The sequence below is a fragment of the Gavialis gangeticus genome, unplaced genomic scaffold, assembly GCF_001723915.1.
Source record: "Gavialis gangeticus isolate Ggan-Ray unplaced genomic scaffold, GavGan_comp1, whole genome shotgun sequence".
In the NCBI taxonomy this organism is placed as follows: Eukaryota; Metazoa; Chordata; order Crocodylia; family Gavialidae; genus Gavialis; species Gavialis gangeticus.
In genome coordinates, this window is record NW_017729031.1 from 73872685 (window position 1) to 73895575 (window position 22891).

The 22891-nt window shown below is 42.1% G+C and overlaps 1 protein-coding gene and 1 long non-coding RNA gene across 2 annotated transcripts in view; one reads left to right on the forward strand and one right to left on the reverse strand.

Moving 5' to 3' along the window:
- The window catches only part of LOC109301860, a 14609-nt gene extending 6154 nt beyond the window's left edge, over nt 1-8455 (forward strand). Inside the window, exon 3 of the long non-coding RNA XR_002098650.1 lies at nt 8396-8455. This is a non-coding gene — a long non-coding RNA (uncharacterized LOC109301860). The remainder of the gene's footprint in view (nt 1-8395) is intronic.
- TMEFF2 (transmembrane protein with EGF like and two follistatin like domains 2) overlaps nt 1-22891 on the reverse strand; it is a 299411-nt gene that overhangs the window by 43462 nt on the left and 233058 nt on the right. The gene's annotated exons all lie outside the window — the stretch shown is intronic.

Below are 22891 nucleotides of genomic sequence, written 5' to 3' on the forward strand. Positions count from 1 at the left end.
TTCCCCTAGCGCCCGCTGGCATAACAAGGAGCAATGGGCACAAGTTGATGGAGAGGAGGTATAGATTGGACATCCACAAAAACTACTTCACAGTTAGGGCGGCTAGGAGCTGGAACCAACTTCCAAGGGACGTGGTGCTGGCCCCTACCCTGGGGGTCTTTAAGAAGAGGCTGGATGCCTACCTGGCTGGACTCATTTGAGTCCCGTTTCTCTTTTTGGGGTTTTTTGTTGTTCTTCTGCCCTGGCGGGGGGTCGGGCTAGAAGATCTACTAGGTCCCTTCCGACCCTTAATCTATGAATCTATGAATCATTTAGATTTTCTGTATTTTCTCAACTGCATTTGAAAATATGTCTTCTTTTGGATAGCTAGCAAATTTGCCAATGATATGGATAAAAGCCAAAGTAGAAGATTTAAAAACATTTCTTGTTTGAATGAGTGACACATAGTGATGCGATTTTAATTCAACTTATATAAGAATCCAACATGATGCATAAGTCATGTGAAAAGATAATATTTATAGGTATTGAGGGTGGGTGGTTGAGAGCACTTGATTTGCTTCTTCCACCCAAGCATTGATTCTGAATGGATAAATGGAAAGGCTATGTCATTTCAAACGGCATATAAAGAGGTACAACATCATGAAGAAGTGATGGTATTTATTCTAATGGCACCTGAGAGATGGCACAAAGATTACTTCATTCACCATTGAGCACTTCACTATTAGAGCTCTATAAAGAATCAAAGAATATTCAGAAGATGACAATGGGAATGACTGAAGTCCATGGGGATTCCTTTATAAAGTTAATTTGTAAGAACAAAAGCTCTGAGCATGCTATTCTGTTGGAAAGCTCATGGAACAGTAAAGTTGTATAGACAGATTACAATTATTGGATATTTGGTGGAGGAGAGGCCGACTGGCTAACTCATCCACAAGCAGATCCTACTACTCTCCCCTTCACTATGCTAGAATCGGAAGCATTTCTCTAGTTGCTTCCCAGTGGGAAGGAATGGTGCTGTGCAGAACAGCACTTCCCCAGCACAGCCACCTTCCTAACCAACCGACCACAACCTAGGCCCATACTATGGCTCTGATGCAGGCTTAGAAGGACTTGGTCAACCATGCCTCTTAAGGACTTGTTACACCTTATGCTGAAATCTGCACAAATGTTAATCAACTTAGTGTCGTTTCAGTTTAGTCGAACAGTAACACGTTGAGGCAAAAAACCTGCTCCGACTGCCCCTCACTTGCACAGCTATGACTTGCCACTAGAAGCTTAATGAACAGGGCTAGGACTAGGAGAGTAGAGTGAGTCTTGCTGGGTAGAGTGAGTCTTCAGTCCCAGAGTGCCTGGTAGCTGTGGTGTCTCCTAGCAGGAGTAGAGCTAGCCAGTCTGAGTGGTAGTGGGGAGGCACCATCTCCTCACCGCTACTACGACTGGTGGGAGCAGCCAATCTGAGAATTGGGGACACCACCTCCCTGTTGCTGCTGGAACTGGCTTTACTCTTGGAGCTGGTTGGGATGGTGGCAGGGAAGTGGTGTGTCACCACTCTGACTGGCTAGCTCTGCTCCTGCTGGCAGCAGAGCTAGTCCAAGCAGTGGCATGCTGGAGGACTTCAGCTTGGGTGGAAAAGCTGTAGCGAGTGGCCACAACAGGAGCAAAATTAGGCAGATTAGAGATAATTCTGCCCTGGAGTGGCATAACATTTAACCAAATAATGAGTGCTTTAAGCCACTTAAAAATGTTAATGAGCAGCTAGCCCAGAGGTTAAGAGCTCCAGAAGCCACTTAAAATTACTATGTAACAAGGCCCTTAGGCTCAAATCCCCTGCCTTTGATAATTCGTCATTGTTTTAGTGCAGTGATTCTCAGTTTGGATCACTGTACCTTGAGGTCCTTTCAAGGGTATTGTGGAGCACCACACATTTGCACTGTTAGGTTTGCAAACATTATTCACAAGATAAACCCAGAGATTTCAAATAGAAATCCACAGTTGTGGTCTTTATAAGGTTACTGCATCAAAAAAACTGCTCTATTATTTTTGTGTAGGCAAAAAAAAGAGAAGTAAATTAAGAACTGGCATTTTCCAAGGGGTTCCCTGAGTCTATTGAGGAATGCTTCCAGTCTATCCAGGGCTGCCTCGACTGTAAAAAGGTTGAGGAACACTACTTTAGTGAGTCTCCCCTATTGTGGTCTTTCCCTGTTAGTATATTAACAGGAATTGAGGCCACAAGGTACCTAAGAGGGTCAGAGCCTTCAATGTTTTTACGGTATCTCTGCAACTAATGGAAGAACTCCTCAGATCACAACCCAAATATCTGCTTTAATCAAATAACAGAAGGTTTCTTCTGGCTAGTGCATTCCAGGGACAGAGTGTTCCAGCAATAATCTATCTCATCATTAATGGCTATTCATGTTCCAGTGATAATAAATTATCTACTTTAATAATACATTAACTCAAGTTCCCATCTTTGTATGGAAGTGTGGCTTCAAATCTAACTCCTGACACATTGGTTTAGGGACATGAGAGAATCTCCATCTGAAAATTTCTAATTGAAAATGAGTCTAGAATAGGTTAGATAGGGAGGATCCTACCTTGAGCAGGGGTTGGACTAGATGATCCCTCAAGGTTCCTTCTGCCCCATATGATTGTATGATTTTAATACAGAGTGCCCTTTGTCCCTTAAAATATTATGCATCTTGACCTTATGGAACATAAAGGGTCTCCTTGCAGAAGAACCAACAGACTCTGTGGTGTTTGTCTCTTACTGCTCAACAGCTTTGGGAAAAAATCTTTTTCCCCCACCTTCTCAGAATCCAGCTTGCTGTTCAATTTGGGGAGGTATTCTAAAGTTCAGTAACCAAATCCCACTGAAAATCAGTGGGAGTTATATACCTAAATGCCATTAGTGCCTTTAAAATCTTCTCCTAACAGTGTGCATTAAAATCCTGGCCTGACTTAGCCCTGAAGTGACTCAATAGCTTCTGTGGAATCTCACTAGGCATGAACTTTAGCCCATCAAGCTCTGCTGCATGCAGCTTACTGAAAACAGTGGAAATTACCATTCTGATATTACTAATTTTACCAAGAGGAAAAAATGTATCCTTATGAATTAAATTGCTTTCACATCTTTTCTCAGGCACAAAAGAGGGTTGCTTGACACAGTCACTTATTAATTTTAAATGTTCTTATGCAAATGAATTTCCTGGACTAATATAACATCCACTTTCCTTTTTAAAAATAACTTAGTACTTTTTATGTTTGAGATGATGGCGAGATGTTCTAATGCACTGAAAAAAGTGGCAAGATCTTTGCCTCTTACAGCAGTATATCATAATTATTCAGTCTGCTGCCATAATTAATAATATAGAGTTATGAATAAAGGCACACTAATAATCCCCAGATGTTCATACAAAGCATAAAATAATCTAAGTGTGTCAGCATATTTAAAGAAATATATTCTAAAAATATTTCTAAGTTTTAAAAGTCATCAAAGCCTACCTACATTAGTAAACAGGGCTGGTTTACAGTTGATTGTGCTATTTGCAGAGTTGGGGAAGAATAGACCAGTTCACTTGTTAATCTCTTTCTTATCAGCATAAGGGACAAATGGTCCATTTCAAAACCTACTTACATACTAGTGTTCCCTTGCTATCCCGTCTTCTCTCCATTTGTTGTGTTCTGTTTATAAATTTCTAAGGTTTCTGAGGTACAGCCTCTCATTCTACAAAGCTTGGCAAAATGGGTCCCACCCAACATGTTTGAAAACTTCAGTAGGTGCTATTAGAATGTTACATTAAATAATAATAATCACCCGCACTGAAACTGCACTATTCAGCTTTGCAGCCACATTGGCAGATCTATAAGAGAAATAAAAAATGCTAATCGGGGAAAGGTGCCCTTTTTAATCAACTTTCCCCAAATATTAATATGACCCTCACTCTCACAGTGTGGGTCTTTATGCCTCTCTAGTGGCCAGACAATTAATAGATTTTAAGGCTGAAAGAGCATTAGTTCATTTAGTCTGACCTCCTGTAAATCACAGACCATGAAATTTCACCCTATTACTTCTTAGTTAAGCCTCATAACTTGTCTTTGGCTGAAGTACAACTTATCTATGATTAAAGCATATACACACCAGACACACACACACACACACACACACACACACACACACACACACACACACACACACACACACACACACACACACACACACACACACACACACACACACATATATATCAGAACTAAGGTTTCTGAGTCTGCTTTTGCTACGTGCTTTGCACTTAGATCTGAACTTTTAGCTTAAATGGTAGCCACTCATGCTTTTACATCCACAGGGCCCAAGTTATGTTCCCACAGTAGGGATATTGTTATATTAAGCTTGTTATTTAATGACTCGAGTCTAGATCATGGTGCTACCAAAAACTAAACTAACTGGCAGTGTGTAGTTTTCCATCCCCAAGAGTAGGCTGAATTGTCATTCAGAGTCCCATTTTCCTCTCTGCTTCCTCCTTGTTCCATTGCTAAACTGATCTGTGCTTGGAGTATATATAGGGCAGATTTCTCCCTCTTTACTGGCTCATTTGTGCTGTTGGTTTTGGGGGACAGAGGTACAACTCTGTCTACTTCCTGTAGTCCAGCCCAGGTAAGCTTGTACAGTACATCCTTGTTATTAATAATTAAGAAGGCCAACATCCTTATTATTTTAATTCAATGTTGATGTCACTTTGGAAACTTATAAGGTTCTAGACTGTTAGCCTGTGTGTTCCCCTTCATGGCTGAAAAGATAATTCAGCTTCCAAGCCAGCTGGTCAAATTTGCTGGTTAAGTATGAGTAAGGATGACTTCTGAGCAGTGGATACTGAGAACCAGATTTTAGATCAGTCATTAAAATATATCAATTTATTCTCAAAAAACAAACAAAAGAGAAAACCCTCCCCTACCTCTGGCCCCAACAAACAAGAGTAGGGGATAAGACGAGACCATTTTGCTTCACTGGGGCACATATACACATAGTGTTACTTCACTGCAATGAAGGAAGGAGATTTTGGGCTGCACAGAAGAAACTGAGCTCATTAGAACCATGATACAGAATCCAAAACTCATTATCCTGAAATTTCAATGTTATCTTTTAGGATCTAAATAATAGTATTTCCAGTAAGATGCTTGTTTTTTTTTTCATTCTGTATCGCTGCTGCCGTCGATCCCAGGTGGCACCACCCAGCTCCTCTCATCCAGTGGGCAGATTAGGGGCTTGGCTGCACCCACAGGAGGGCTGCGGGGGCTGTGTCAGAGTCCTCCTTGGCATGCAGGCCCCTGATCTGCCTGCCAGATGACAGACGGCAGCACCGATCTTCTTGGTGCTGTGTGCAGACTGTGCCCAGCTCTGGTCTGTCATCTGGCAGGCAGGTCAGGGGCCTGCACCTCTGGGAGGACTCTGCAACAGCCCCTGAAGCCCTCCCGGGGGTGCAGCTGAGCCCCCAGTCTGCCTGCCCGATGAGAGGAGCCAGGTGCTGCCGCCTGGGACCAGTGGCAGCAGCGATCTTCTTGGTGCTGGTCCCAGGCGGCAGCACCTGGATTCTCTCATCTGGTAGGCAGATCGGGGGCTCGCACTCCTGGGAGGACTTCAGCACAGCCCCCACAGCCCTCTCGGGGGTGTGGGTCAGCCCCTGATCTGCCTGCCTGCTGCATTTTATGTTTCCCCATAATAACCTATAAGCAAAACATTGAAATAGCGTTGAAACAGCAAAACAGTTTCGATGAAACAAAACGGAACAGTGCTTTCAAAACTAAATGAAACTTGAAACAAAACATGGTTCTGTTGAATTGTCAAAACAGAAGTAAAATTGGAATGGTGCTGTTTCCCACAGCCCTGCTGTCTGCCTTCTGGGCCAGCTCCCAGCCAGCCCGTGACTGGATAGGGAAATCCCTGAACATCCAGAGGCTGACCGGGAGCTATCCCACTTCTGGGGCCAGCTCCCAGCTAGCCACCAGCTGGATGGGAAAATCCCCAGAAGCAGAACAGCTCCTGGCAAGTCCCCTTGCCTAGCCAAGGGTTGGCTGGGAGCTGACCCAGAAGTGGGACAACTCCTGGCCAACTCCTGGACTGGGGGAGGTGAGGGCAGAGAGCTACCCTGGGGGAACCGGGAGCTGAGCAGCACCAGGACTGGGGGAATTCCACATTTCCTGTGGCCCCTTGGTGTAGAGGTTGACTGGGAGGAAGTTTGCTCCTGGTCAGTATCTATACATGCACTACTGTTCAGTATCTACTGAGTTTACTACCGGTATGTACAAGTAGTAGCCAACTACACAGTACACTAATTTACCACATAGTGTGTGCACGCGTAGATAGTGACACTTTACTGTGCAGTAGATTTGTTTACTGTGCACTAAAGCATCTCATATAGACACATCCAGGAAGTCCTACAACATTTATGTATATGTGCTTTTTTTAGTATATATCTTTCATTTTATCTTTCTCCTTAACAAATTAAAAACAAATGCCACTTATGTATCTGTGTTCCTGTTCTAGCATTTGATATTTCTAGAATACAGCAATGGTAGGTAACTTAGTTAAGTGATAATTAAGGAAATAGCACTCCAGAAGCCTGACCCAGTGATATCCAGTGGTTTTTGTATACCATTATCCAGTTTCTATATCAAAACAGCTTTGCTACCTCCAAATTCCAAAAGCAGCTTATTTATATGTAGATGTAGCTATATGACATTTTGAAATGCCATACATTTGCATATGAAGGTTTCACTTTTTTTTCCTTTTGAGTAAACAGGGTCTGCTCTGACTTCCAAAATAATGTTTTAAATAGAATAATGCCTTCCCAGCAAGATCCTCCTTAAAACTTAAAAAACAAAACAACTCATTATTATAACTTGGATGCTATGGCTATCAGTGGCATCTTTGGGCATGTCTTTTTGATTTATTGCTGTACCTTTGAACTAAGCAAGCATGGAGAGCAAAACTACAAGACCTGAGGATTTCATATGAAACAGTTAGAGGTAATCTGTAATATAAATCAATATTTATAAATAAACCTTGGACACATGATGGAAGCTTGTGGTCAACTTAAGAAAGGCTATGGGTTAAATTAATTATACTAACTTTGAGGGTGGTATTGATTTTGTCACAGATCTTCCACTTGAACATAAGAGTAAATACTTGTTCAAAGTGTTGTTTGGGGCTCTAGAACAGCAAATCACTGTAAATCAAACCCCACATGATGTTAGTGAAATGAGTGGATTGTATCAGTTTTGTTTAGTTTATAAAGAATGATAATAGTGAGGCTGATGAGTATGTAGGAAAAATTTAAACAGGGTACATTAACATCTAAAACCCAATAGTGGTAGGAATAATATTTAAATGGACTGCATAAACTATATGCAGTTTATGAACTGCATAAACTACATATGCATGAAAAGAAATGCCTTTTTCTACACTTACTGTGTGTTGCGCACCAAGCTACACATTGGGTATCATTTAAACTAGAGGTGCACAAATATGTTGGTCTGAGATAGGATTGGCACTGATATAAAGGAAATTGGCTGTATTGGAAATCGGTTGCATGCGGCCGATAATTTGGCTGATAAATGCCTATGCATGTGTGGAACCGCAGTGTAACACGCAGGCAGTGAGAACACACCCTGGCAGCTTGGAGAGTTGTGTGCAGCTGATGAGTCCATTCTGGTGGGAGGGATGGAAGGGGGCAGTTCAACGCCCCCTGCAGTGAGGGAGCGAGTGTGTAAGGGGGCCAGGGTCAGACACTGCCCAGCTGGGTGCGGTGGGCACAAGATGGAGCTGTGGCTTCTCTGGAGGGCGTTGGGAGTGGGAGGCAGCTCCCGCCACTGCACACATCCTGGGAGGGCATGGGGGGCATGTGCCCCCCAGACCTGCACAGAGTGGGGGTGGGGGCTACAGCTGTGGGCTGCAGCCAGCGCTGTGCCAGGCTCTTCTTGGCAGCAGTGTTGGGAGCAGGCTATGGGGGGGGCTACGGTGAAATTGGGGGTGGTTGCAGCCCCCCTGTAGCCCCCTCCCAGCACCGCTGCCATGCGACCTGAGCCCAGCCCCCACCGAGAAGAGTCCCATGCAGCCCTGGCTCCAGCCTGCAGCTGCAGCCTGCCCCACCCCAACACAGATCTGGGGGCACACCCCTATACCCTCCTGGGGGGCAAGCAGTGATGGGAACCGCCCCTCACTGCACCCCCCAGATGAGCTGCAGCTCCATCCTGCACCCACCCCACCTGGCTGGGCAGCATCTGCCCCAGCCCCCCGGCCTCACTCGTCCCTCACCTTGGGGGGTGTTGATCTGCCCCCCCCATGCCCTTCCCTCCTCCCTCCCCTTCCACATAGCTGTATCAGAAATTGGACTGGTATCAGCCGATATGCCTCTGTTAAAATCAGCTATTGGTATCGCCCCCCAAAATGTCTATTGGTGCACTCCTACTTTAAACTGTTGTGAGATGGAGGTCATGTGTTTTGTCTGCTATTGAAAGACATATATATCAAAATTCTTCAAAAACCTGGTCAGTAGTAACTGGTGATTAGCACATAGCTTGGGCTTTGTCCACATCTGCAATATTGTAAACTGTCAAGATGATAAGATGGCAAGAGGATACTTCACAATCATTTCAAGCTCAGCATGTGCAAATATCATGAAAGTGGTACTCAGCAGTACTGATCTGCAGCTAGCATACATCAGTATTGCCCCTTTGACTTGAATAGAACTATCCTAATTCATATTGGACGAGACACTGTTCATGTTTTTCCAAAAGCAGCCATCAAGGTGATAGAGAAAACTCATCCCTAAGCTTCTTGATCTGGAGAAGATGACATGCACTTCCTAAGAATAACAATGAGGCACCTCTCACAGGGGGAGTAAGCACCAAAGTCATCATCTTACGACCAGCATTGAAACATTACTCTCCTGTATATCTGATGAAGTTTAAAACAACTTTCATTCATTTTCTTACGAGACTTATATAAAAAAAAAGATGACCAGTGAGGATCTTAGTAGATAGCATCAAATATGACAAATTGGATGAGGTGACAGAAAGCTGATGAATACTTTTGATATGACCCTAAAAATAGCAAAGGGATATTTGTACGTTGACACTTTTCTAATGGCAGACGGATATGCATGACCTAAGTTTTAAGACAGGTGTCAAGAATATTGATGTGTGGAGTAAGGAAGATCATTTTGCTGGCACTGCTGAAGGAGACAATTTGCATGATTAATGATGTTTCTCAGGTTTCTTTCTCCCAAGGGAAGTAGGGGGGATGCTCTTTTGTCACCCCAAGGAATAAAAGAATTGTGGCTGAGAGGAGGAACACAGCCTTGCCCACACACAGAACCTGCCCTTTCTTCTCAGAGGTGAAGGAAGGGTGGCGAAAAGGTGTGAGGGGTCTTAATGACCAAGAGATTTCTGCTTTCTGGTGTGACTGTGACCTCTTTCATATTAAGGAAGCCTGAGACCTAATGTACAGCATGTGACTGGTGTATTATTTTGAAGGACTACTTTGTACAGGGTACATAGAGCTGAAAAACATGGAAATCAGAAGTGGCTTCAGAAGTACTCATGTACCCATGGGGCAAATGCTCAGCATAGAATCAGCTGAAGGAAATGACCAGAGAAAAGTCATGCATGACTTACTAAGAATTCTTCAAGTGAAGCTGGCTCAGAAAAAAGGACCAATGAAAAGGCCCATGCAGTGCCCAAAGTATTTTTTTTGCCTCTCAGTGATCTCTATGTCAGCGCTGCTCAATTTATGACTATATTTTTTCCTAAACCACCTGCTGTGAAAGCTGAACCTGAGATCTAAAAGTCAAACTGATTTAATTTATTTTAACATACAAGCATCAGTAATAAAGATCCTATAGGCCAAGGTTGCTTCAAATTATTCCCTCAATGACACCTGTATTGAGGGTATCAATTAGCTCCTGTTTTTAATTATTATGTCCATATGAGAACTGTATTTGAACGTCCTAAATGGCTAACAAAGGATTTTTGTGGGGAGGACAAGGGGGAATATATATCATCTCTATCTATCTGTCTATACTCACATATATATTTCATAAAAGGATACTTGTATCTCTTTCATCAATCCTGGATCTATCTCCTTAGAATATATGAGATGCTACTACTGAAGGGATGATTGGGTAAGGATCAATGAAACAAAACATGAGTTTCATTTTGAGAGGCTCCTGCAAGTAAGGAAGGCTACAAAAGCACACCTTAATCCAATTACTATTCTGTCCCCTAATTCTCAATCACAAACCCAAGTGTGAAAGGCTGGTTTGATAGTGGAAGTCCATGGATAGCATGAAGCAGTATTTGAAAAGGTCTTTTACTTATTTTTTAAGACTCCCAGCCTGGTGTTTCATACATTTAGTATTTGGTTGAACACTTCATACAAAAAGATTGGGAGCAAATATGAATGGCAAAAATGTCAAATTTTTTTGATTGGTAACAAAGAAATGGAAAGGTTAGCTAAAGTACATGATAGAGAGGAAAAAATAGATTAGAGACTATTTTGGCTATGATTTTTTTCCTTCAATCTTTCTGACAGCCTGAAGGTTTCACAGCCCAGCACTGCAACTAACTTTATTTTCAATTCTGATTACTCAAATTTTTTTCTGCATCACTTGTGTGCAGCCCAGCCAGTGAGTGACACACGTTTACAAACTTTTTTCCAGGTAACACCTGTGTTTATAAAATACATTTCCTCAGAGTATTAACAAAGGAGACTGAAGAAAGAACAGCTGGATTGGGGGTAAGTGGAAGAAAGAAGAGAAAACTGAAAGAGAATGCAAACATGTATAAACCTATTTGCATGCAATCTTCTAGGTCATTCTAAACCAGCGCAGATGGGAATGAAAAACTGCAATACGGCCTTCACCACAGTAAGGCTTAGACAACTTACATGAAATCAAGCACCAGAATCAAACCATACCAGGAAGAATGGGGTAGGAGAGTCTGCTGACAATATTTGGCTTCTGCATGAGTCCAAGACTGTGGATGTAGTGAAAACTAAGCTGGCGAGATCGGGGGAAAAACTAATTCTGTTATATTAGGACATCATTCTCAGGACTGAGTCAGTTTGAATGCATATAAGCTTCTCATGAATTGCACTGTGTTTCTGAGCAGAGAAGTAATGAAGGAAATTCAGGCTGCTGTGAAGAGAAATGTCATAATGTGTCCCAATTCAACAGCCAACTGATGGAGACAGGATGGAATAACGCATTGAGCATCTGTCAGCACAAGTGTGCTGGGTGTCAAGCTGAGCAAACTACAACCTCATGAGCATAAGAAGGTAGTCAGAACAGACAGACTGGTATACCCAGGGTAAGGCAACAAAGTGGAAGGGATTTTGGTTACCATAATCAGTGAACGAGAGGAACTTGCTGCCATGACGGTGGTGACAATTGTTTTATGTTGCATTGTTCTGCTTGGGGCTCATACCCTGCAACTTCCCTTCACAACCTTTCATTATTGTACTCCCCAAGTACTTGTCCTTGAATTTCCTTTGATTTCCCACACTGGTATGTAATATCAGGTAATATTCATATTTTTGCTACTTTTGTGGCAGGTATTAACAACAGAACAGAAAATGCATTTTTATGGGCAAACTATGGGGTGATCCTTTTCCTAGGTGTATAGGAAAGGAGCTGCACTCTTTGTGGGAAGAATCTAATACAGTTTTCTAGCCTGTGTTTACGTATCTGTTTCCCCTGTGTGCCGCATCATAAATTGGTGGTGATAACAGGGCTCACAGAGTCCACAACTTTACCTTTAATATCTATTTAGTTCTTTTGTTAAATCTGTCTTGCAGCTGTTCAGGAGGTACATTTTTAGTACAGGGGATGCAGTTTAGATATTCCAAGTAATAAAGGCAATATGTTTAATTTCTTATGTATTAACTGAAAAGTTATCCCTTTGCATTCAATTAATGATCAGCTATGTTTATGGGTTTTCAACTTTACATATAAACAGACAACAATAAAATAATATAAAATGTCACAAAAGCAAAAAGCACGCCAGATTCTACATAACAGAAGAAAATACTCCACATTTAGCATTCACAGTGATGAAAAGTGTGTGGAATAGGATGGGAAACCTTAAATGTTTCATATTTCCTGCAAATGTTTAAGGTTTAGAGGGGACAAATTTTATGACAAAAATTCAATCTTTACTATTAAAGGTCAAAGGAAAGAAATGCGCAACATCAGACCATATCAAACAAATCCACACACCTAGAGCTACAGAGTTGAATATCTGGCATAACAGAGCATTGCTCAGCCCCAGGATCATCAGAAGCTGAAACAGACTTATAACTGAAGAATTTTGGGCAGTGAAAATGATTATGCATCCTTCCCCTTCTCCCTGGCTGGCTAGAGTATAGCTATACTGGTTCTGGTACCCAAGACACTGCACTCAGCTAGTCTGAGTATCATTATGTGCCATATAGACATGCTTACGGTTTTTCAGGACCGCAGTGTCCTTTAGTTGAGACTTTCATTGATCTATTTCAGTTTGTTTTCCAAAACAAGGCAATTGTTGGCTTTCTGAAAAGCACCTTCTGAACAGTCAGTTCTCAGTGCCCTTTGAAAGTTTTCTTATGGTCTCCATCCAATAACTAGAGTTTCTCTCCAGAGAGCTGGTATCCTCCCTGTATATTTCAGTATCCTTAAATGATATGGAACCTAAAGTGCAGCTTCCTCTTCATTTTCCCTTCCCTTCTATAAACATGGAGATACTAACATTTTCCTGTATCATGAAGGTGCTGAAATTTATCAGCATTCCCAAATCCCTTTTTGACCCTTGGATAAAAAGGGCTGCAAAAGGGGATGCTTTATTACTGGGAACATACGTTTACAATGTAGATGTTACTTATATGCTATTGTCTTATGCCACAGAAATGAAATGTAATTTGTAAAATAAAATAATATCTATTTTATATTACTGGTCATTTAGCATGTTGCAAATATAGGAAACAAGGGAAGCTATGGGGAAGAGAAAGAACAAGGTCTGGAAAGAGGCAGTTTACCAAGAATAAAAATGGATAAAAAAGGTTCAATGTGAAATCTGGAAGTCAATGGCTATATTTCCATTAGCTTCCATAACATTAGAATTTCATCTACTGCTCTTTAAAACCATATTCACTTTTATAACAATACTGTAAACTGAATGGCTAACATCCTTTGGCCTGGCCAAAGCCTTTTAAATCACTCAAATGCAGTAGGAGAAAAAAATCTGCAGTGCCAGATATGTCTAAAATCAGTAACAGCCCATGCTGAAGCAATCTGCAGAGGAAGATGTTTAGCATATATTCCGCTTGACAAAATGGTAATGGTTTATCAGTTTAAATATTACAGACTAATAAACATGTCCCTCTCTGGCTACTACATTTCTCAGCATTTAGAGGCAGCCTAGGTTTATGTTACTTGATTTAAGAATGTTTTTTATTTAATCCTTTCCAATCTTAGTTACATAGGAGAACACTTTCATTATTAAATGAAATTGTAAAGGCAATACCCTTGTGAAGGGGTGCTCTTGATATATAACATATATAGCTTTGAACCACAGATAATGTAAGAGAGGGAGATTAAAAGCCACTGGAGGGTTTTATTTTTTATCAACCTGAAATGTATTTTACAATTATGTAATGCTGTCAAAAATGGGTAATGCTTGTCATAACAGCACTGTGCAAAATAGTGCACTGCAATTCTGTGTTGATATAATTAGGAAATGTACTGCCACTGATTATATAACGGCACATTTAGTTTACACCTATTATATTTAGAGAAAGATAATTCAGTGCTAACTCTGACACTCATGGGCACATGTTAACATGCCAGACTACAGGTGCTAAGAGTCATCTTGTATAAAAGGTGAATACTGCTTCTGAAAACATTTTTTAAACATATTTTCCACATATGTTGTCATACATGCATTTATTACAAATACACAGTGGTTTCTTTTTTTATGTGCATTGGTGAAACCTTATATGTTTCCTGTGTGCACCCCTTTAATTAAAGTGTATGACTGTGGGGAAATCTATTAAATCAATTCTCACTTAGGAGCAAATTAAAAAAATAAAATCAAATGAAAATGATTTGCCAGTGATTAGTAAAAATCCTTGTTCTTTTGCCTTGAGAAATTCTACTTGATTTTCATTGCTATGTCTATTGCCAATATCTACTGATATTTTACAGATCGATATTTTACAGAAGTAATACATTCTTGCTGCTAGTGATCTCAATGTTGAATTCTCATAAGCACATATATTTCTTGAAGAATTATGAGGGGATTGGGCACACTGAATTGCTGAAATGACACATGAAAATGTCACTTTTTTCCACTGGGCAAAAAATAATGGATCCAGTATATCAACTGGTAGAAAGTAAAGTCAACAAATGCTGATTTCTGCCAGCTGAGGATGTGCCACCAACTGTTTGCTTGCAGTTTTGGCTATGGTTAAAAGTATTAAGCTAAGCAAAACTCATGGGTGTAGTTACATCTTATAATTAGCACATGCTAACTCTAAGGAATGTTAGGCAGTGTTAAAGTTAGTACCTGCTGTGAGCAGCCACACATTAAGGCTGGGGACAGACATTACACATAAACCGGTTTAAGTGATCAGAAACTGGTTTAAACTTGTAAGATGAAAGATTTTCAGTTCACATACAACAGTTTCAAAATGGCTGAAATGGATTTGGGATAAACCTGGTTGAATGCAGTATCAGACTTAACTGATTGGCTGAAATCGATTTATGCAATGTCTGTCTCTGGCCCCTTCCTGGTTTAAGTTAAACCAGAGTCCCCCGGCATCCCAGCATGCTGTCTGGGCTGCTCCCTCTGGGTGTTTCTTGCCATCCTGGGAGCAGGCAGGAACAGGGAACCTGCCTGCCTGCCACTTTCCAGGCTGAGCCCAGCTCCTGGAGCAGGACAGGAGCTTCCCTGTAGTGAATGGGAAGCTGGAAAGTGGTGGTGGGGAGGGGTGAGCCCAGAATTGGAGTAGTGGGGGTAAGCCCTGATTGGCATTGGGATGGGGGGAAGGAATTCTTACTCTTTGGGACTCTCCAGGCTGCTGTCTGTCACTCATAATGCTCTGGAGAATAGAGCACCCACGCAAGGAAGCTGGATGAGGTGTCTCCTGGGATGCTGTATTGGCCCTATGTTGCAGTCTAAAGTTTCTGCCACACAATCTGGCTGAGATGAGCAAGAAATAATCTTCTCCCAGAAAATGATGATCTCTGAGATGCCTAGAGGGTACTTAGCTCATCTTTTCCAGCTTTAACATGTGGATACTCCCAGTTTAAGAGCCCTTAAGAAGCGCTAACTATAACCACTATACCCTCAGCCTCTCTTCCCCAGTTGAATCAAATACCTCAAGGGTAGGGACACACATAACACTTAAAATGGTTTAGATCTGGTTTAAACCTGATGTGGACATGCAGGCCGGGGACACAAGAACTCTGATCCTTTTCAAAGGGAGAATGTTTCAGAAGATCAGCAGCTGGCACCATGGATAAAAGAGCGTTAAACCTGGAGCAGTTTTGCTGAATTTAAATTGTTCTCTGCTTATTCACACATAACCAGCTGCTGTCCTGTTGAAACCTTCCTCTTCTGAAAGGGCTCGAAGCATTTGTGTGTTCATACGTACACACACCTCTTACACTGGTTTAAATCTGCCTGGAATGCTTCAAAAGTGAACACGGAAAATCAAGTACTATTTTGAAACATTCCTCTGTAAACTGATTCGGTGTTATATGTGGACACCAAATGTTCTGCGGGTTTGGCTGGTCCTTCAGGCATCCCACTCTGTGCTGCTCCTTCCTCTTCCCCCACGACACACACTGCTGTAGCTGACTGCTCTGGTATGCCGCCAGAACTCTAATGTTCCCCTTTTCTCCTTTTGTTGGCACTTTTTATCCATGAGCTTCCTTGAACTGCTTGCTCAATAAAATCTATCTTTTAAACAACCAGCTCTGCCCTAACTCCCTACTCAATCTCAGCTCCTTACAAATCCCACCAGGTCCCGGGAACCCAAAACACATATTCAAGCCTGCAAAGTAGCAGTTGCCCTAAATAATTTTAAAAATAATATCAAGATAATGGCACACTTCAAATATTTTATGTTATCATACTATTAAATATCCTGAGTAGACATGTACTACTGCTCTGGCTGTGTCATGAAATAATGATAAAAGAATAAAAATATTAGAATACAAATATAATATTAATAATGAAATATTCAACTGGAAACCCCAAAAAATAATGTTCTACAATTCTGAAATGTCTCATAGACAGAATGTTCCAAGTTTCTACCAGGTTTAATCCCAATATCCTTAGTAGGACAGTGGAGTTGCTAGTGGCATCCTTTCAGCATACAGTCTTCTTAAAATGGATCTGATAAGCCCTAAAAATGTGTTATGGCTAACGGCAATGTCAATTAACATAATTCAACTTAATTTAGCATTATGTGTTGTCAAGACGTCGTGCTTCACTATTATAAGACCATGGGAGCACAGAAATCTTGGGCTGGAAAGAGCTTTCTGTGACATCAATTCCAGTCCTCTGTATTCTGAGGTAGCCATTTGAGTCATCCCTAAAATTGCCACTAGAAGCCTGACAAGGATCCTCACAGCAGAGAGGATCTACTTCCTCTCCTCCCTGGACACAGTTTTCAGTACAGCGAAAAGCAGTACAGCCAGGAGCTGCAGCTGGGGTAATGGAGCAGGTCTGCCATGCCTGATCCTCTCCCCAGTTTGTAGGCTTGGGTCTAGGTGGGGGCCAGGATGGGGCCAGACAGCAGAGGGGCTCCTCTCCACGCTCCTGCCCAGTCACATTTCCTGGTGTGGTAAAACAGTGGTGCAGCCAGGAAGTTCTGGCTGCAGCTGGGGGAATGAAACCTCTCTGTCATGCAGATCTCCCAATCTCCCCTCTCTGCTGCACAGACATGGCCCAGCCCCCACCAAGACCCGAGCCTGTAAGCTGTTGGGGGATCGATTTGGCAGAGAGATTCTGTTTCCCCCCTCCCTACCACTCCCCCCAACCCTGCTGAAGTTCCCAGTTTGTCAAAAAGTGGTGTAGCTCCTGGCTGCAGGTGGGGAAATGGAGCCTCTCTGCCACGTGGAGCTGGTCTGGCCCCCACCAAGACCCGGGCCCACAAGCTGGGCGGGGGTCTGGATGGCAGAGGGGGTCCTTTTCCATCACTGATGGGGTTGGGGAGAGGGCCCTGCTGGCCACCCAGGGGTGGCTGTGTGGGCTCAGCGTTCTCCTGAAGCCTCCTGGGAGGTGTGCAGGAATGTCCCTGCCTGCTGGCCTCAGTCACTGCAGGCAGGCTCCGAGCTCCGCGCTGGACAGCACACGTGTTCTGTTCAGTCCCAACTTAACCTAGAGCACTTTGAGTAAAGCGCTATACTTAGAGTGCTTCCACCACAGGCTTTGTGAATGTCTGTACTTAGCCTAAATGATAAGACACAAAACCAGAAACCCCAAGAACACCCTACAATATGGCATAGAGAAAACAGAGATGACAGGGGAACTGTCAAATGCCACAGCACTGCAATTACAGATACATCATACGCTCAGAGGATCCCAGGGGTAGGACCATGTTACAGAGGAAGGCAAACTTTGCCAGTCTGACACCAGGCAAAAAAACCCTCTTTTACCCCAAATCTGATGACTGGTATTATCCTGCACAGAAGAGCAAGAACTTTAAACAGAATCTCTGAGTTTCCTAAGTGCCAGCAGTAGCATCAGCGCACCCCACTCAAAACCCCTCAGCTTTAGCTGTGATCAATGTTTTAATGCTTCAGGGGAAGGCAAGAAACCCCTCCCAAAACTAGAAGCATTCATGAAGGGACAAAACACTCCTTTTTGGTTCTTAGAAGAGCTCTGAAGCATGAGAGGGCCAGACCTACTGTACTTCAAGACACTTACCTCTATGCCCTAACATAGGGATTGCAAATATTATATATGTTTGTTGAACCAAGAACTCTTCAGATCCCTGCATCCCATGCAGAATTCAAATATAATAAAGGGCTTAGCCCATCTGTCTGCCTGTCCATAATGCTCTTGGAGCACTCTGATTGGTTACTGAAACAACCAATCAGAGTGCTCCAAGAGTGTTATGGACAGGAGGTGGCAGTGCAATGGAGCACCACCATGACAGCAGGGATGGAGGGGATGGAGTGGGGCAGTGAGATCAGTGCTCCACCCCCCAGCTCTGTTCACTGGAGGTGGCAGAGAGCTGCCATGACAGCAGCGATGGAGCAGGGGAGGCAGCGGAGAGGATGGCAGGGAAAGCTCCCCCACCCCGCTCTTGGGAGGTGGCAGTGGCATGGGTGGGGGGGAGGGTTAGGGTTATTGAGCTCCCCCTCCCTGTCATTCTTGATGGGCAATTCGCTAGTACTAAGAAGAAGAATCCCTAGAGGACACCTCACTAGCTAGCCACAATTCTTAAGTCTACAAATAGGTAAGATGAAATTTAAGGGAGAGAAATCCTATCCCTTTGTTCTAAGCATAGATTTTTTTTTAGAGCCATATCTAAGAAAATCAACTGGGCTTTGGTCTCAAACACTTATTTTTTGGGCACAGAAGGAGAAGCCATGCTGCCAGAAATACATATCTCCACCAGTTAGTACTTCTACATGGGTAAAAGCCTGAATATAGCGTGTGTATTTGTGTGTGTGCATACATACGTACATGTATAACTTTATAAACTCTTGCTATAAGATAAATTAAGGTCTATTACATTGGGAAACTGTGGAACAAGAAATGAGCCACAGACTGGATTGTGTTAACTGTGGACCAAACCAAAATTATGGCTTCTTATCCTACTACCTGGATTAGCTTTTCTAAAACTTATGGCCTTTCATGGGTTAACCACTTTGTTTTTCTCTTTCCTATGTACCTTGCCTCTCTCAGCAGTGCCTCCTCCTTTTTCCTCCCCCTTCCCTACCCTTTGTATTCTAATCACTACTTTCTATTTAGCAGCTCTGCTTCTTGCAGTCCCTTCACAGCATCTGATGAAGTAAGCCCTCTGCTTACGAAAGCTTATGCTATACATCAATGATTTAGCCTATAAGGTCCAAATCTACCCAGCCTTCTGCTTATAAATTACAGCCCATTGCTTAAAACAATGCCATGTATGCATGATCATAAAACATAACATTGAACATGAAAATAGAATACCACCGAGTTATGTGCAACACCCTCCTTGATTCCAATGGTATATTACTATTAAGATATTAATATTGCATAATATTTATATTTGTTTTCTGCAATTCTACTACAGATTATTTTGTCTCCTCTTTCTTGGAGAGGAATCAGATTGTAAATTCGCTCTATACACAAAAGGGAAACAATTAAATGCCTCGTTGTGACAAACGAAATGCACTAGGTTTGAATTTGTCTGTGACAGGTATACATGTGGACGTGAGAAGGACACTTTTTCTACTGATAGATTCTTTTTCTGTTTTCAGCTGAAATTAACATGGACTCCTGCTTATTAAAGGAATAAACAGTTGTTGATTAATGGGGAGGGAGAGGTTTTAGAAGTGTGACCTGGATAAGAGGTAGTGGAGATACACTGACTGCCTCTGTGTCATTTATTTTTATATAAAATAACTTCTGATTTGAGAGCTGTAAATCCTTCCACCAGGGCAGAGCCTAGATACTGCATGTGGCCATGTCTTACTGTGCCTCATGAAAATTCCCCTCTTGCACAGAAATCCTGTAACCCTTGTATGCCATGCTGCAGCTTGTACATTTTTATGAGCCTCTCAAAACAAAGGTTTAGATAACAAATACTGGGGCATAACCTTAACTACAGCAATACAAATAGCACAACTAGAAAACAAAGCAAACATTTATTTGAGCAGTCCTCCTGTATTTGCTATCTCTGAACATCCTTCAGCAGACACTGTCAGATTTATAAAAGAATCTCTGGTTTAAAGCCAAACCTACAAACAATTTTACAAGCCAAAACATATAAGGGAATCTTAATTTAAGCCTTCAAGTCCAATTTTTAAGTCTAAGCAGGGAAAGTTTACTTTTCTGCAAATTCCACAACCTTTTAAACTAATTTACCCTCTTGAGCAGAGACATAGATTGATACTGAGCATGTGTACAAGGGAAAAAGGAATTGGCAAATAGTAAAAACCTCTAATTTGCTTAACAGCAAGGATTTCTGCATTTCAAATAAGCAGAAATGTATATAAAAGATGCATGCTGCATTTATGAAGTGGAACATAAATGGAGAAATTTGCAGGAATGCTTACTTGAGTTCAGGACTAGCTCTTCTGTACAAAAACCTCATCTGTATTGCAAATACAATTTCTGTGTTTATCCATAACCACTAACATAGCATAATGTTACAGATGGCTGGTTACATGATATTATAGGAAAAAACAACTGGAATACAGTACTATGAGGGAAGCAGAAAAACTGTGAGCCAGAGTTTGTAGCTAGCTTTATGAATCTTGCACAGCTCTAATGTAAACCCCAGAGGGAAAAATACTTGTATTGCAAAATTTCCCCCCAGAAATCTTGAGGAAGTTTGACACCTTAATTCATTTCCAGGACTTAAATATTTCAGGCAAGCTAGTGACACTATAATAGCCTGGTCCAGCCTTTTATTTATTACGCTCCTCATGCCAATATTCGTGCTACAAACTGGTGCTTCCATTTGCTGTTTATTTATTTCCTACAGATCAAATTATTAGAGTAGACATATTGTGTTTTCAGGCTACGTGCTTGTGGACAAACCAAACAGCTTTCATTTTAATGTTTATTCACCACATAACTGAATTCGTTCATTATGGAAATGAGGCATAAACCAACTCCATGTAACTTATGATCCAAATTCATTAATCAGAAATTAAGGACAGAGCTTTAAAGGCACAGCCTACTGAAAATTGCTACTTTCCTTGAGCTACAGAAATCTAGGGAAAGAGATCCAGTTAGATTCATAGATGTTAGGGTCAGAAGGGACCTCAGTAGATCATTGAGTCTGATACTCTGCCCTGGGCAGGAAAGAGCACTGTGGTCAGAAGACCATAGCTAGGTGCTTGTCCAGTCTCCTCTTGAAGACCCCCAAGGTAGGGGAGAGCACCACCTCCTTTGGAAGCCCATTCCAGATTCTGGCAACCCTTACCATGAAGAAGTTCTTTCTAATATCCAACCTAAATCTGCTCTCCATCAATTTATGGTCATTGTTCCTAGTTACTCCAGGGGCTGCCCTAGTAAATACAGCATCTCCTATTCCCTGCTGCCCTTCCCTGATGAATTAATAGGCAGCCATATGATCACCTCTCAGCCTTCTCTTGCGAAGGCTGAGGAGATCTACGTCCCTCAGACTCTCCAGATAGGGCCTTGCCTGTAGGCCTCTGACCATACGAATGGCCCTCCTCTGAACACTCTCTAGATTCTCTGCATCCCTCTTGAAGCGCGGCGCCCAAAATTGGACGCAGTACTCCACCTGCGGCCTGACCAGTGCTACATAGAGGGGAAGTATCGCCTCCCTGGACCTGTTCATCATGCATCTGCTAATGCATGATAAAGTGCGGTTACCTTTGTTGATCACTTTGTCACATTGATGACTCATGTTCATCTTGGAGTCAACTATGACTCCAAGTTCCCTTTCCACTACTGTGCTGCTGAGAAGGTCATCCCCCAGCCTATGTTGGTGGTTCTTTTTGCCCAGGTGGAGCACTTTGCATTTGTCTTTGTTGAATTGCATCCTATTTCATTCTGCCCATTTTTCCAACCTGTCCAGATCTGCCTGGATCTGTTCTCTACCTTCTGGCATGTTAACTTTGCCCCATAATTTGGTAGCATCTGTGAACTTGGACAGGGTGCTCTTATCTAATGATCACAAATTAATTTAAGTTTTGATACTAATATATTTAAGTTCTGTGAACATTACAATGGGTAACACTGGGTGCATCTACATGTACCCCTATGGTGCCATTGTTACTGTGCCATCATTTAGAACTTCCTTTAGGAAGTTCTAAATGATGGTGCAGTAACAACAGTGCCTAAAGGAAGTACTAAATGATGGCGCAGTAACAACCCTTAAAGAGCCGTGCTGGCAGTGCACACTTTATTTTTAACCGCTATGTTACCATAGCTATGTGCTATAATGAAGGAGTACACTGCTATGGTGACATAGCTGCAGCATCACACTTTGTGCCTGCCGATACTACATCACCACAGTATATTACTACAGCAACGTAGTGTCATGTGTAGATGGTCCCACTAAGTAATAAATATGTACCATAACTTTCATTAAAAATACAACATCATATTTGAGTTATTTATAAAACCAGGGCTATCCTATTAAGACTGATAGATTAAATGAGCAACATTTTTCTCTCCCTGTGGTTTGTTTTAGGATCTCCATCAGTCTTTCTTCATCTTATGGTCCTCTCAAGAAAATAATGCTGGGGCTAAATGTTATAATATAATACGTGATATAGTCACAAGTAGAGTGCCATATTTACCTCTTAGTACAGAACCTACGTGAAACTGTTACAAAATCATAAAATTATAGAAAATCAGGGTTGAAAGGGACCTCAGGGTGTCATTTAGTCCAACCCCCTGCTCAAAGCAGGACCATCCCCAACTATATCGCACCCAAAGCTTTGCCTATTCAGCTCTTAAAAACGTCCAAGAATGGAAAGTCCACAACCTCTCTGGGTAACCTCTTCCAGTGCTTTACTACCCTCCTGGTAAGAAAGATATTTCTAATATCTAACCTAAACTTCCTTTGCTGCAACTTGAGACCATTCATCCTTGTTCTGTCATCTGTCACCATTGAGAACAGTCTACCTCCATCCTCTTTGGAACCACCCTTCAGGGAGTT